Here is a 13433-nt window from a genome sequence, read left to right as displayed (position 1 = left end):
AGAATTATAGCATATTTTAGCCCATTTTTTTGTCCGAAATCAGCCCATATGAGAGCGCACTCCAGTCTCATGCAAGTGAGCCAGCCCTCATCTCACCCTACATACTGCTGGGCCAATAGCGAGTACGGACTTCATTTCCATGACAACTACGAGCAAAGCTAAGGGGTGCTGCACTTTAGCCCCTGATCTAAAAAAAAAAAAAAAAAAAAAAAAAAAAGTCACATTGAATTGTGACGCAATATCCTCTCGCAGAAGCTGAACCAAACCACCAAATTACACATTACGTAATGCAATCTGACATGAATATGAAAAGGAAATCTTTGACACTATTTCTAATATTGTGAATCAATATTTTTTTATTTCAACATGCTAATGAGAAATACAAACATGTTTCATCTGTTTAGTGGTCAGAAAAAAATGCCCGAATGGATGAATTACGGGTCCCCTTGAAAGTGCTAATGTGAAGAAGCTGTGACTTGCTGCCCATTCCCACCCTGTCTTGTCTACAACACCACCAGCAGACATGTAAAACAATTCAGTCCTGGTGACCTTTATGTAATGCCTCCCTGGATGTTTTCAGTTTTGCATTGAGTTGGAGGATAGTAATGAATAAGTCAAGTGTTCTCTCTATCAGCCAGGTTGTGAGAAGAGATAGCGATGAGAAGAGACAAATGTGACCCGTGCCTGACATTTTTTTTCTTCTTTACTTTATTGTATAAAAGCCTCTGGCCGGCACTGCTGATTCACTGCAGCATTTGAGTGTCTGTGTGTGTATGTGTTTGGAAGCACACACATTGCTGTGTGCAGGCCTTTTTGTGTGTATACCAAGAAGTCTCTTTGTATAATCTTTTCATGTATAATTATTGCTTCACAAATTTTTTTGACAATATTCTATGCTATTCTAAATGAATTTCTGTCTGGGGTTATTTGTGTACCTGTTCTTCTTTCTGTGCATATGTTGGAGTGCATGTGTGCGGGCGGGTGTGAGCGCGCGTGCGTGTTGCTGTAGACATCGCTCTCCCATTAGGCCTAATACTACATGACAGTTTTGGATCAGACTGCTAGCTATTGCGGGCTACTCTCTTTGCAACAGACACTCACAGACACATACTCAAAGACACACACGCTTACACACAGGCACACACAGCAGCCCAGACCACGACTGTGCTCCATATGAAAACAATTTGGAATTGTGGTGAATGCCATGCTGATGTTAAGGTTCCCTTTGAGGATGCTTTGTGCTGTGGAGCAAATGCAGAATGCATCAGGCATGCTTCCATGCTCTAGAAATGGACTCTCAATTCTTGATGTGGCTGGTTTCCTTCGCTGATAATACAATGAGAAGCCGTAGGGTTTTACATGCACATCATTCTTAACTCATTTACTGCCATAGAGGTTTATATTCATCAAGTGGAATCTAACCGTTTACTGCCACCGACATACATATACTGTACGTCAAGTACGCTTTTCAACGGGCAGACATTGGAGAGTGCCTTGCCCAGCTCGTCTGTATAATTCAGGTTTGTAAACCACTGTAATGACTAACAGATCACTGTGATGGTGGCAAAACAGCTTTTGAGTAGAAGATAAATATTACGACGTGAATCTCAGCTTGTAATGTCAATTATGAGGGAGAGAAATGCCAACATGTAGAGTATGTATGGTATATGTATGGGATAAACAAAATATATGTTGCTGTCATGAGTAGAAAGTGTGTGTCAAGATCGTGAGTAATGATGACCCTTTCATGTAAAAAAGCCACTGATGTTCAACTCAAGATGTAGTGAGTCAATGTCTTGGTACGTTTCATAGTTGTATATCCGCAATTAAATTATTTTGCCATCAAAAGCCTTCCTCTGTCTTGTTTTTGTTATTTTATAGTTTGAGGTCTCAGAAAAGCAAACATTATTAGTGTCAAAGTCACTGTTCTGCTTGACGTTTCTTTTCATAAAAAGGTTGTTTTCAGCGCTGGTTTTAGTGAAACAAAACAATGTTCTACTGCTAATTACTAAAGAACAGAAGAAGGTAGAAACAAATGTTTTTTTTATGGTGAAAGAAGAGCGTCTATTCTTTCTTTTGGCAGGTTTGGTTCTTATATCATCACAGAACATAACATATTCTGTGTTTTGAAAGTTCAGTCAAAATGCTCTAAAATGGCTAGCAATATAGGGACGTCTGCTTTCAAAATGTTTGAGTTCAAGAACAGTAGAGCGAAACAACACTTTCTTAATTACGTCATCATAGTGATTTATTCGGAAAAATATCAACTTTTCAAAAGACTGTACTTCAGCGATTTTCTGTGGTTAAATCTTGGAATTTCAACAATGAGACAAACACTACCCAATGCAAGAACCTATCAAAATGTTCTTTGTGTAGTTAGCTAAATACTGTACATGAACAAGCTGTTTCTAATACTTTGGTTAGAGGTGCAAAAATGTCAGATTTTTTGATATCGCTCTCTTCCCTCCATCCATGTTGTATATGTCACTTATCCTCTATAGGCTCCCAGGTGATCTGGAACCAATCCCATCTGATTTTGAGCAAGACGCGAGAACTGGTTTCCAGCAAATCCCAGGGTACATATAAACAACGAAACCGAACCTCAGAACTGTGAGGCAGACGTGGCACTTTCCACCAAGCTGCACTGTTGGATGTTATTAGATTATGCGGATGTACCTAAAGAAGTGCCCATCAAATAGAGTAAAACTTGAATAAAGGAAAAGAGGGCTTGTTAACAGGTTAAATTTTTACTTCATCATCTTCACAGCACAGTGTTTTTTTCATCCCCAAGATGAAGCTGTGTGCTTGGGTCAACAAGGCCACAGAGGGAAATGGGCCGCATCAAACAGCTCAATAATCTCAAATGCTCTTGTGAAATGTCACTGGTGTCATCAAGAGACTGCTCTTTCTCCTTCATTTCTGCCTTCATTCTCCAGCTGCTTCTTCTCCTCTTTTACTTACAGTTAATAGCTTTTTCATCTCTTTGTTTGTGCGACAGGCTCTTGCTCTCCATCACTTTTTCTTTGCATCAAAGTCACTGAGGTGTAAATGTACATTAGTGTGATCATTCCTCCCAGACAGGAGCTCCCAATAACTGGTTAATTATATAGGTCAGGCTAAACAAAGGGATAACTCTGTGTATATGTGTGTGTGTGTGTGTGTGTGTGTGTGTACTTTGGCTGGATTCTGTCACGTGTACACTGACAACCGGGGGAACAGTGCAACTCTTCAGCTGACAAGAAAAGGTCTGTGGGAATATTTCTCAGGTCACAACTTGAACTTACATTTAAACAAATTGATTTTAACACTACAATGGCACTTGATAGAGCACGGACCGCTACGACGGTCAAAAGATGTGAAGCACCTCAAAGCATACCTTCAGAAAACCGTCTTCGGAACACTGCATGTTTTTTGTTTCACGCATGCATTTTTCAGTTATACTGTATAATAAGCAAATTTTTGCACCTCCCCAAAAATGTGAACACCAGCTTCATCCAGAGCTGCACCAAATTAAATAGGTTCCTCCTTGACCTTCACAAAGTTTGTGCATGATAAAACAAGCATCTAAAAGAATGATGAGGGAAACTCATGATCCTTGGTGGAGGTAAATGACAAGTGATTCAATCTCTTTGTGCTTTGTGTTTCAGACAGTCAAAAGCATACTTTTCTAGTGTATATTTTGTTATTCTTCCATTATAATTGTCAGCTTATCGTTGCTTTAGCATTACTGTGGTCCTGTGATTGGCTGGAAACCCGGGGTGTAGAAATAAGTCAGCTGGGATGGGATCCAGCTCACCTTTGACCCTAATGTAGACAAGGGCTACAGTCAATGGATGGATATCATTCCTGTACTGAGCAGCCAGTATAGAGACGCGTGTACTGCTTCACCATGCAAGCTATCATTCTGGTTTTAACGTTATCATTGCAACTTTATTTTGCCATCACTGGTATCCCGCTGGCCGGCATGGTGTGCGACTGGTTCGCACATCTGCCTCACAGTTCTGGGGACTGGGGTTCGAATCCCGGCCCGTCTGTGTGGAGTTTGCATGTTCTCCCGGGTGCCCGGGCATTCCGGTTTCCTCCCACATCCCAAAAACATGCGTGGTAGGTTGATCGAAGACACTAAATTGCCCGAAGGCTAAATTTCTAGTTTGATTTCTAGTTTCAGCGCTGAACCAACAGTTGTGTGAGGAGGTGAACATCTCTGTTGGCCTCAGTTATGAACCAATCAGAATGGAATAAATCAATTGAGCAGCAGTCATTCTGCAGAGGTACTATATTGCCTTCACTGAGCTCTGCTATCACTTTCCCAATAATATCCATCAATCCGTTTTCTAGAGCGCTTGTCTTCAATATGGTCACCATTGAGGTGCTTCTCGTCCAGCTGACATTGGGCGAGAGGCAGGGTATACCTTGGACAGGTCGCAAGCCAATGGCAGGGTACAAACAGCCATTCACACTCACATTTACACCTATGGATAAGTCATTTTCATTGAGTCAATTAACCTAACATGCATGTGTTTAGAATTTGGGAGTGAGCCGGAGTACCCGGTGAAAACCCACACAAGCACAGAGAAAACATGCAAATTCCACACTGGAGGTCCTAAGCCAAGAGTCGAAACTGGAACCTCTCAACTGTGAGGCAAACAAAATTATTCCATCATGTTGACATGTTGATTTACGTTGGAGAGCTGTATTGACTGCGTCATAAATACTGTTTCATAGAAAATCATTGGCATATTGAGAACCCAGTTTCGACATTTACAGTTGGACCTGCCCTAGAAAAGAAAAAAAAAAAAACTTTGTTTGAAATGTTTGTGGGGTATTTTTCTTTTTTTTACTTTTGAGTGTGTGTGTGTGTGTGCGTGTCTTTGCGTCTGTGAGTGTGCATTACTTTTCACAAGGGTTCACTCCATGTTTTAGTTTTTAAGTTTTGCAATTAACTGTTGTTATCGTCCTTTATCTGAAAGTGCAAGTGAGCTCTTCTGCAATTAAAGAAGAGTTTGCAATTTTCCCCCAAAAAAGCACTTTTCTTATATTTGTTAAACCAGTAAGTATGAGATGACAGTAGTGCAGGAGTAAAATGGTCTGTTTAAAAAAAATAAAAAGACAATCAATCCTCTCTGCCCCATCTTGTGCCTTTAATTTGCTTTACAAAAAACTACCGTGCCAACAACACAAAACAACCAATCTAAGACCAAATGTGTGAGTGATGAGGTGTCAATCATTTGCCGTGGACTCACAGGCACATTCATAGCAGGCACACCTCCGGGGCCTTGCGCTGACCAGTTACCTTAGGCTTCAGGGGTATTGCTGAAAACTATGGCAGAATATCCAGCTGCAGAAGGTAAAAAAAAAAATGCCCATCCCTCATTTGCCAAATACTGGGCATAAGACTAGCAAATAGTAGCAGAGCGAAAGAACGTCAGGCAGCTGAGAAGATTCAGAAGCAATGCGGAATTAGCAACATTTCTGCTCAACAGGTAAATTTATCACCTCTTTTTGATTTTTGATTGTACAATCGAAAAAAATAAAACTTCAAACCAATACCATCCATCCATTTTCTTCCGCTTATCCGAGGTCGGGTCGCGGGGGCAGTAGCTTTAGCAGGGGCACCCAGACTTCCCTCTCCCCAGCCACTACATCCAGCTCTTCCGGGGGGATCCCGAGGCATTCCCAGGCCAGCCGAAGGATGTAGTCTCTCCAGCGTGTCCTGGGTCGTCCCCAGGGTCTCCTCCCAGTGGGACGTGCCCGGAACACCTCACCAGGGAGGCGTCCGGGAGGCATCCGAATCAGATGCTCCAGCCACCTCATCTGGCTCCTCTCGATGTGGAGGAGCAGCGGCTCTACTCTGAGATCCTCCCGGATGACCGAGTTTCTCACCCTCTCTCTAAGGGAGAGCCCGGACACCCTGCGGAGGGAACTCATTTCGGCCGCTTGTATCCGGGATCTTGTTCTTTCAGTCACGACCCACAGCTCGTGACCATAGGTGAGGGTAGGAACGTAGATCGACCAGTAAATCGAGAGCTTCGCCTTCCAGCTGAGCTCCTTCTTTACCACAACGGATCGATACAAAGTCCGCATCACTGCAGACGCTGCACCGATCCGCCTGTCGATCTCCCGTTCCATTCTTTCCTCACTCGTGAACAAGACCCCAAGATACTTGAACTCCTCCACTTGGGGCAGGATCTCATCCCCGACCTGGAGAAGGCACGCCACCCTTTTCCGACTGAGGACCATGGTCTCAGATTTGGAGGTGCTAATTCTCATCCCAGCCACTTCATGCACGGCTGTGAACCGCTCCAGTGAGATTTAGAGATCACGGCTTGATGAAGCCAACAGAACCACATCATCTGCAAAAAGCAGAGATGCAATACTGAGGCTACAAAACCGGACCACCTCGACGCCTCGGCTGCGCAAAGAAACCTGTCCATAAAAGTAATGAACAGAATCGGTGACAAAGGGCAGCCTTGGCCGAGTCCAACCCTCACCGGAAACGGGTCCAACTTACTACCGGATATGTGGACCAAACTCTGACTCAAACCAATACCAAAAATAATAATAACTACTATTAAAGTAACACTCCATGACGAATAAGTTATGCTACCAACATAGCAGCAGTGGCTACCTTTGGCTAATGGTACCCGAGTAGTGCTAGCACTGCTATTTTGATGAAGCTGGATATCGTGGCTATCGTGACTACGTACTTGCATAATCGCATGACATGTAATGTAATGACATTAGTGAGGGGCATGACTTTGATCAGAGACTCGAGGGGGGGGGGGGGGGGGGGGGGGTGTTAGTGAAGTGTCAGTTCTAACACTTGCCCTTTAATTGTTTTAGTAACCAACCCCACACCAAGTTTCTCAGCCAATGACAGATAGGCAGCTCGGCTGGACAAAGTCCTTGAGTGAAATAACTACTTTGATGCCGTGGAAGCGCTATCTAGTCCAAGCCAAAAGCTAAGTAGAGTGGAGTGTTACCACAAATTAGTATTAGCCAATAGAGTTACTAGCATTAGCTTCTAAAAAAATTGTACAATAATGTTTGCTAAGTTGTCGATGTGTGGGTGGGTTTTTTTCGGTGGCCACCACCCCCATCAAGTATTTTAGTATACAACCCCAATTCCAATGAAGTTTGGTCGTTGTGTTAAACATAAATAAAAACAGATTACGATGATTTGCCACTCATGTTCAATCTATATTTAATTCAATACACGACAAAGACAATATATTTGATATTAAAACTGATAGACATTATTGTTTTTACCAAATAATCATTAACTTAGAATTTTATGGCTGCAACACGTTCCAAAAAAGCTGGGACAGGGTCATGTTTACCACTGTGTTACATCACCTTTTCTTTTAACAACATTCAATAAACGTTTGGGAACTGAGGACACTAATTGTTGAAGCTTTGTAGGTGGAATTATTTGCTATTCTTGCTTGATGTACAGCTTCAGCTGTTCAACAGTCCGGGGTCTATCTTGTCGTATTTTACACTTCATATTGCGCCACACATTTTCAATGCTGTTGTTTACTGGCACTGTGGTGTAGACAGTGACTGGGATACACGTATTTCCAGGTCACAGATCGCAGCCAAGTTGAATGTGTTGACGTTCCCATCAAAGGCTATGCATTGACGTTGCCGCCATGTTGAATGTAGCAAGAGTTCCAGGACATGTACAGAGGTGGTGGCCATGTTGCCAGAAGTACTATCTATTGTGGCTTAGAGGTCTGCGCAGAGAGAGTGTACATGGCGACAATGTTAACTTTAAAGAGGAATATGACACACTCAAGCTTTCAACCTTTTTTATATTTATTTACAATAACTTTGTACTGTACTGGGCATTTTAGGCCATGAAAAAAAAGTACAAACTCATTTTGTACTGTACAGTAATATGGGTGCACAGGGCCACACAAAAAAAAAAAGGTGGTTGAATATTAGACTTTACGCCGATCTGATCGGTGTTATCGGTATCGGCCGATAATTAGCATTTGCTGATCGGCGTTCATGTCATAAATCGCCGATCCGAGGAATTAATGGTAGTTTTTAATTACACAATACTGATTGTGATCTTTTTTTTTTTTCTCAATCTCACACTCGACAAATATCCAGTATAAAAAATTATACTGGAGCTAATCAAAACTAAAACCTCGGAAAAATTAACAAGCCCGCTCCAAAAATTAATTCAAACTAACTAAATGTGGGAAAAAAAAGTCAAGACAAAATAAAAAACGAACTATCATGGAAAAGCCAAAGCTATTACAACCCAGTTTGGAAACCCTGTTAAAAGGCTAATTCCCTTGAAATACACCCTGGTGTCTCCTGCTGAAACCAACGATAAATTGGTTGAGTTTGAATCGGTCAAGTAGACTGAAAATATGTTGTGACACACTTGAGGTTCTTTGTCTCTCAAAATTATTAATACGTTAGGAAGTATGTAATACTTCCAACAATGTATGCACAAATCTACCAAGTGTGTGGTACTGCATGTGTCCACTCGCTCGCAGCATGGTGGAGGCAGCAGCAGTTCCCATCCCTGCTGTGCCATCAGTGGCTGGAGCATTAGTGTCAGTCTGACTGTGAGCACTCACAGCATGTTGTCCCAGGCTCCATGTAGACAACATCTCATTCTGACGGGGAAGAAAATCTATAATACAACTCCCGAGTAGAAATGTGGTAACAAACTGAGGGTCAAAAAGTTAGATAAACTTATTATACAGTATATTATAGCATAGTGAAATAATTGCAGCTGCCTCCTTTAGCCACTATACTGAAAACACAAAAATAGATAAGTATGGAGACAGGCTTCCTTAATCAATTGGTCAGCCATTGACCAGCTAAGACCCTTGGTTCCCCCACAAGAGGAATAACCAACTATCGATTGTGTAGAATAGATTTTTGACTTATCTCTTGAAGGAGACATTTCCAAGGTCTCTGACATGCTTTCATCAAAATAACCATAAAAAAAAAAAAAAAAAGGATCGTGAACTATTGGACACTGCACACACCCTAATTCTTCTCTTGCTGAAATTATCCCGGTTTTAGGCAAGCTGTGTTTGTTCCAAGTGAGTGACTGTATACCCCACCTCATATACTGCTGGGCCAATGGCGAGTCTGGCTTTCATTACCATGAAAACCGGGGGCGGAGCAAGGACTACAATGGCTTCTACTTGTGAGAGGAGATCCCAGAGTGGAAAAAAGAAAGCGCCTATAAAGAGTGGAGGCAGCACTTTATACACTAAACTGTGTTTAAGTTGCGCATGGACCCATCACCAAACACAAATACTTCATCACAGCATCAGCAATTTCACTGGGCTATCAAGTATGTGCCGCTTATCAGACGCTAACACTGTTAGCTAAAGCTAATCTGTGAATTTAACAAAACTCGTTGCAGCTATGCTTACCTTTTGGCTTTGACATAACAGCAGGGAACCTGTGGGGAATCTGAGTGTTTCTGCATGATAATGTTCCAGAAAGTGACGGACTCTGGCCATCACTTGAAAGTGGCTCTAGATCTTTGGTCATCCATGACATGGACATTACCACCACTCACCCTTAAACAGTGTGGCAAATTTGCAGAACAGCTTGCTCATACACCTTTTCAGAATTACAGTAGGCAGATAAAAGTCCTCTTTAAAGTAATTCAGGCAAAAGCGTGCACAACTTGGCTACAAGCAGGAGAGGTGTTGTTGACTCGTAGGCTATATGCGCAACCAACTTCCGTATTCGGCAACGAAGCACTTCCTTCTGGCTTGGGTAAATGGCAAAGCCCTATAGCAGGAATTTGGCACAAAACACCCGTAGGAACTTTAATCGTCTACCATGTCTTTTGTTTGACACAAGATGTCTTCAAGTGCTATCAAAGATGATGTTCCTGTTTACATCTTCTTCTTCTTTTCCTTTCGGCTTGTCCCGTTAGGGGTCGCCACAGCGCGTCATCCTTTTCCATGAGAGCCTATCTCCTGCATCCTCCTCTCGAACACCAACTGCCATCATGTCTTCCCTCACGACATCCATCAACCTTCTCTTTGGTCTTCCTCTAGCTCTCTTGCCTGGCAGCTCCATCCTCATCATCCTTCTACCAATATACTCACTCTCTCTCCTCTGGACGTGTCCAAACCATTGAAGTCTGCTCTCTCTAACTTTGTCTCCAAAACATCGAACCTTGGCTGTCCCTCTGATGAGCTCATTTCTAATTTTATCCAACCTGGTCACTCCGAGAGCGAACCTCAACATCTTCATTTCCGCCACCTCCAGCTCTGCTTCCTGTTTTTTCTTCAGTGCCACTGTCTCTAATCCATACATCATGGCTGGCCTCACCACTGTTTTATAAACTTTGCCCTTCATCCTAGCAGAGACTCTTCTGTCACATAACACACCTGACACCTTCCTCCACCCGTTCCAACCTGCTTGGACCCGTTTCTTCACTTCCTGACCACACTCACCATTGCTCTGGACGGTTGACCCCAAGTATTTAAAGTCCTCTACCTTTGCCATCTCTTCTCCCTGTAGCCTCATTCTTCCCCCACCACCCCTCTCATTCATGCACATATATTCTGTTTTACTTCGGCTAATCTTCATTCCTCTTCTTTCCAGTGCATGCCTCCATCTTTCTAACTGTTCCTCCAGCTGCTCCCTGCTTTCACTGCAGATCACAATGTCATCTGCAAACATCATGGTCCACGGGGATTCCAGTCTAACCTCATCTGTCAGCCTATCCATCACCACTGCAAAAAGGAAGGGGCTCAGGGCTGATCCCTGATGCAGTCCCACGTCCACCTTAAATTCTTCTGTCACACCGACAGCACACCTCACCGCTGTTCTGCTGCCCTCGTACATGTCCTGTATTATTCTAACATACTTCTCTGCCACTCCAGACTTCCGCATGCAGTACCACAGTTCCTCTCTGGGTACTCTGTCATAGGCTTTCTCTAGATCTACAAAGACACAATGTAGCTCCTTCTGACCTTCTCTGTACTTTTCCATCAACATCCTCAAGGCAAATAATGCATCTGTGGTACTCTTTCTAGGCATGAAACCATACTGTTGCTCGCAAATACTCACTTCTGTCCTGAGTCTAGCCTCCACTACTCTTTCCCATAACTTCATTGTGTGGCTCATCAACTTTATTCCTCTATAGTTGCCACAGCTCTGCACATCACCTTTGTTCTTAAAAATGGGCACCAGTACACTTTTCCTCCATTCCTCAGGCATCTTCTCACGCACTAGAATTCTATTGAACAAGCTGGTCAAAAACTCCACAGCCACCTCTCCTAGATGCTTCCATACCTCCACAGGAATGTCATCAGGACCAACTGCCTTTCCATTTTTCATTCTCTTTAATGCCTTTCTAACTTCCCCCTTACTAATCATTGCCACTTCCTGGTCCACCACACGTGCCTCTTCTACTCTCCCTTCTCTATCATTTTCCTCATTCATCAACTCCTCGAAGTATTCTTTCCATCTACCTAGCACACTGCTGGCACCAGTCAACATATTTCCATCTCTATCCTTAATCACCCTAACCTGCTGCACATCCTTCCCATCTCTATCCCTCTGTCTGGCCAGCCTGTATAGATCCTTTTCTCCTTCTTTAGTGTCCAACCTGCTATACATGTCATCATATGCCTCTTGTTTTGCCTTTGCCACCTCTACCTTTGCCCTGTGTCGCATCTCAATGTATTCCTTTCGCCTCTCCTCGGTCCTCTCAGTGTCCCACTTCTTCTTAGCTAACCGTTTTCCTTGTATGATTTCCTGTACTGTGAGGTTCCACCACCAAGTCTCCTTCTCTCCTTTCCTGCCAGAAGATACACCAAGTACTCTCCTGCCTGCTTCTCTGATCACCTTGGCTGCAGTGGTCCAGTCTTCTGGAAGCTCTTCCCGTCCACCGAGAGCCTGTATCACCTCTTCCCGAAAAGCTGCACAACACTTGTCCTGTCTCAGCTTCCACCACATGGTTCTCTTCTCTGCCTTTGTCTTCCTAATTTTCCTCCCCACCACCAGAGTCATCTTACACACCACCATCCTATGCTGTCTAGCCACACTCTCCCCTACCACTACCTTACAGTTGGTAACCTCCTTCAGATTACATCGTCTGCACAAGATGTAATCCACCTGTGTGCTTCTACCTCCGCTCTTGTAGGTCACCCTATGTTCGTGCCTCTTCTGGAAAAAAGTGTTCACTACAGCCATTTGCATCCTTGTTGCAAAGTCTACCACCATCTGTCCCTCCAAGTTCCTTTCCTGGATACCGTACTTACCCATCACTTCTTCATCACCCTTATTACCTTCACCAACATGTCCATTACAATCTGCACCAATTACGACTCTCTCTCTGTCTGGGATGCTCAGAACTACATCATCTAGCTCCTTCCAGAATTTCTCTTTCACCTCTAGGTCACATCCTACCTGTGGGGCATAGCCACTAATCACATTACACATAACACCCTCAATTTCAAATTTCAGCCTCATCACTCGATCTGATACTCTTTTCACCTCCAAGACATTCTTAGCCAACTCTTCTTTTAAAATAACCCCGACTCCATTTCTCTTCCCATCTACACCATGGTAAAATAATTTAAACCCTCCCCCTAAACTTCTCGCCTTACTGCCTTTCCACCTGGTCTCCTGGACACACAATATATCAACCTTTCTCCTAATCATCATGTCAACCAACTCCCGAGATTTTCCTGTCATAGTCCCAACATTCAAAGTCCCCACATTCAGTTCTAGGCTCTGTGTTTTCCTCTTCTCTTTCTGCCGAAGAACCCGCTTTCCACCTCTTCTTCTTCTTCTTTGACTTCGATTTCGACCCACAGTAGCTGAATTTCCAACAGCGCCCTGCAGGTTGACGGCGCCGGTGGCGGACGTTGTTAACCCGGGCCACGACCGATCCGGTATGGAATTCTTTGGATGAACGCTCATATTTGTTTGGCAAGGTTTTAAGCCGGATGCCCTTCCTGACGCAACCCTCTGCATTTATCCGGGCTTGGGACCGGCCTACAGTTTGCACTGACTTGTGCCCCCCATAGGGCTGCATTTGTTCCTGTTTACATATAGTATCAAATTAGGCGTGTATAAATAAATGGTATACATGTATTGAACTTTTGTCCAAAGACACCAGCCACAGAGAAAAAAAAAAAAAAAGTTTAGCAAGTTTGGCTTCAAACTTGTCATCAACTCGTTGTTATGCTTGTTATCACGGTAGACACAGGAAGTCTGCAAAACTGTTTTCCGGGTTTGGTCATGTGACGTCCCGCATTTAACGAGTTCAGGTTTGCAGCCATACAGAGCTCAACTATGGCCAATTCTGGGTAGCGCTATTCTAATTAGTGAGACACTGGCTTGGAAACAGGCTGAAAACGTTCAGAGGGCCATTCTCACATTCCTAAATTTCAACTTTCTCTCATTTTGGATTTGATGCCTGC

General features: G+C 43.4%; 1 protein-coding gene across 2 annotated transcripts in view; it reads right to left on the bottom strand.

The window, feature by feature from the left end:
• The window catches only part of LOC133477529 (protein kinase C alpha type-like), a 176930-nt gene that overhangs the window by 40162 nt on the left and 123335 nt on the right, over positions 1–13433 (bottom strand). The window lies entirely within an intron of this gene.

Source organism: Phyllopteryx taeniolatus, chromosome 4, assembly GCF_024500385.1.
Source record: "Phyllopteryx taeniolatus isolate TA_2022b chromosome 4, UOR_Ptae_1.2, whole genome shotgun sequence".
Taxonomy (NCBI): domain Eukaryota; kingdom Metazoa; phylum Chordata; class Actinopteri; order Syngnathiformes; family Syngnathidae; genus Phyllopteryx; species Phyllopteryx taeniolatus.
This window is presented reverse-complemented; position numbering and strand designations above follow the sequence as displayed.